Source organism: Limulus polyphemus, unplaced genomic scaffold (genome assembly GCF_000517525.1).
Source record: "Limulus polyphemus unplaced genomic scaffold, Limulus_polyphemus-2.1.2 Scaffold3134, whole genome shotgun sequence".
Classification (NCBI taxonomy): domain Eukaryota; kingdom Metazoa; phylum Arthropoda; class Merostomata; order Xiphosura; family Limulidae; genus Limulus; species Limulus polyphemus.
In genome coordinates, this window is record NW_013668744.1 from 44071 (window position 1) to 48003 (window position 3933).

Sequence of the window (3933 nt, forward strand, 5' to 3'; positions counted from 1 at the left end):
CACAGGTTTGGAAGCGCTGGTTTTAACGGTTTTGTTCCTGATAATTTAATATTTATGTCTTTTTTTTTCACATGAGATTTATAAATAGAGTTTATATATATTGACAATGTATCCGTATTATTTGGTGGATCTTATTTATCAGAGATCTCCGTTACGAAGGAAAATTGTAATTTGTAATTCTAATAACAAATTCAATATGAGTTTCGCAAGATCAAAAATAAAAACTATAGGTGCAAGATCTGCCACGCCTCTCAGTTAATGGCTTTGGATCTTATATATATAGACAATGTATCCGTATTATTTGGTGGATCCTATTTATCAGAGATCTCCGTTACTAAGGAAAATTGTAATTTGTAATCCTAATAACAAATTCAAAATGAGTTTCGCAAGATTAAAAATAAAAACTATAGGTGCAAGATCTGCCAAGCCTCTTAGTTAATGGCTTTTGATCTTAAGAAGAATTTTTCTACAATCTTTTAGTTCTACTGGTTGATATATTCAATCTCGCTCTACACAAAAACACAACATATTCAGTAGTAAAGGAAACTAGATCAGCCAATGATGCTTACATCATCCGTATAGTAACAATTTAATTTACATGAAGAAGGATGTCTGAGAAAAAAGTGTTTACTTCATTTAAGTAGAATGCTAGCCTGACAAGCAAGACAATGATTGTTTGTCCCTTCATTCTGTATGTGAAATCGGGTTGTGAAGAATGAATAGAAGGCTTATACGAATATCAGTGTATACGCAGTCTAAGTTATAAAGAGGTGAAATACTATAACTAAGTACCAAAAACTTGCACACATTGTATTTTCTTCCTTCGTCTTATTTGTCTATCTTTTTTATCTACTTTATGCATTATTTCAATATACATACATATCAAACGTATTGAGGTTGTTTTATTTTCATACAGACTGAATTATGGTGGAAAGGTGAGGGAAAATGAATATAATGTCCATATAAATAGTTTAATGTTCTTTTGGCATCTCATTCATATCACGATACTTTCGAGTGTGAAATAATATGTATACTGAGTATAAGAATGCAATTGCTGTGAGTAGAGATAGTATCTTTTTCTTCATTTAGCAAATAAATTGATCTATACATATATACTTCTTTATGCTCAGATCTATCAAACGAAGACAACAAAACAATGCTGTAAAACATGAATTAAAACAATGTTTTAATGTATAGTTCCTGACACGTTTCGGTAGCCTTCTTCAATGGTTGCTGAAACATGCTGTATTAAATATGAGTTTATATTTTTTTGGTATAATATTATTTTTATGTCTGAGGTACAAGGGCAAATATTGTGTTTTTTTTTCATTTAATGTGACTTTAAACGATCATTAACGTGAAACAAATAAACTTAGAACTTTACTTAAAAAAACAGCATTTTAAATTTTATACCACATCAAAAATACAATCATTATTACTAATTTTCTTTTGGGTACTAAATATTAAGACTAGAAGAGTGTAAAAAACTAGTTTTAGAATGATGTATATTTTTATCTATCACAATATAATACCCATTCAGAAAACCAATGTCGACAATCAAACTTCTATATTACTTCATGTTCATTTACTGTAAATTATATTTTCTATTCTTATTTTTTTGCCTGAGTACTATTTCAAACAAAAACGTTTAATGAAAAACTTGAAAGAGGATTAAGTTCTCTGGTTTATAAATTCCGAGTTGAGTGACTACGTATTTAAGAGTGAACACATGATATGTATGATCAAGTTGCTATTTTATCAAGTCGCCTTTCTAGTTGTGACTATGAACGTTTTGAAACTTTTGCTAGTTATTTACAAGATGGTTAAACTAGTTTTAAATGTAATGCGAAATAGGAAATCATGTTGGAATGATAATCACTAAAATGTTTTAACATTATTAAAAACTAAAATTATTGAACGTTTCTGCAGCTCAGGAAATGTATTTGGGGAACTGTCTGGGGGAAACAAAACGGAAGAAATATTGAATATTTGCAGGAATCCTTATCTGTTGTTTAAAACCAGTTACATAACTAACAATTGTTAGAAATATCAATACGTCTACAGTATGGTTCTCCGGTGGGAGCAACAGTTGGCGGTGGGTAGTGATGACTAGCTGCCTTCCCTCTAGTCTTACACTGCTAAATTAGGGACGGCTAGCGCAGATAGCCCTCGTGTAGCTTTGCGCGAAATTCAAAAACAAACTCCGGTGGGAGAGCGGGAATTCTACGGAGTTAGGACGCTAAAATGAGAGGTTCGATTCCCCTCGGTGAACACAACAGATAACCGGATGTGGCTTTGCTATAAAAACACACACATACACAGTTGACCGTATCATACTGTTAAATTTATTTACAACAATAGAATGGAAAGTAAGGGAATAAAATATTCCCAAAAAATTAACGCAATTCAACTAGATAAGCTATTCATATTAGAAATAAGACACGCATTTGAAAAGTTTATCTAATTCTTGTAAACACCATACAGTAATACATATTATCTAGAAAGTATGATTTTATTTTCCTTAAAATACTCGTAACCACTCATTATGGAGAGGTAGTGATCCAGAAATGTCCACTTCTGCTCATTAGGTAATGTGATAATCTTACTGAAGTTATCTTAATTAATTAGCTTAACACACGTGATAGATATCTCCTTTTACCAGAGGACCGTTAAACTCCGAAAGTTTCATGGTAATGATGAACAGCATTACATTACGTTTCAGGAAAATGTTATGAATTTATTACACAAAGCAGTAGTTATTGTCGTATTTTAAACTCCCCGGAGCCTTTTTACTCCAGTTTTGTGAAAATGATTAGTTTACTGGCTCTCGTAATCTCGTTATCATAAAGCAAGTGATTGTAAATTAAATATAATTGTGAAACTACAATATGCTGTTCTTTATATTAATGTTACATAATTGACAAGACTTATCCTCAGTCTCTAATGGATAATTTAAGTTTTCGTTTTATCGAATAACACACAAGTGCAAATCTTAAATACTCAGCTAAAGAAAAGGATCTCTGTTTATTTTTGGCCAAGACAAATAAAAGAAGTGACAGAAATATAAGCAAAGTAAAGTCTTTGATATATTAACAAGAGAAAAAAATGCGTTGCAATCGAAGTGGCTTTTATCATCATATTCTGGCACTACGAGTATCTGTATTGACATATTTTAGGCCTCGTAGGGTATTGATTCTCCTGTATAAAAGCTCATTTATTGTTGAATAATATTCAAATACCTTTGTTTCTTCCTTGTGCGTAATGAACATAAGTTACTATAAGGTAAGTTAAAAAAAAGCAGAAGATCAAAACACAGTTTTTTCATTAAAACAATGCAATTATATTTCTTCTTTTTAAACATTCACATCTTTATCAAACATTGTTTTATTGTTGAAATTATGGATACTTTTTACCGAGTAACGGGATGGTATGTCACTTTCATAATGCGACCACAGAGGAAAGTGTTGAGTGACAAATCGCAGGATCGAGCCCTGGTTCTTCCGATTTGTAGCCCGACATATTTACCAGTAGATCTCGTCCAGTCGGTACCTGTTCAACAGGCTTATGTCGCTACGGCAAATCAGTAGGTCTCGTCCACTCGGTACTTGTTCAACAGGCTTATGTCGTTACGGCAAATCAGTAGGTCTTGTTCATTCGGTACCTGTTCAACAGGCTTATGTCGTTACGGGAAATCAGTAGGTCTCGTCCAGTCGGTACCTGTTCAGCAGGCTTATGTCGTTACGGCAAATCAGTAGGTCTCGTCCAGTCGGTATCTGTTCAACAGGCTTATGTCGTTACGGCAAATCAGTAGGTCTCGTTCAGTCGGTACCTGTTCAACAGGCTTATGTCGTTACGGCAAATCAGTAGGTCTCGTTCAGTCGGTACCTGTTCAACAGGCTTATGTCGTTACGGCAAATCAATAGGTCTCGTTCA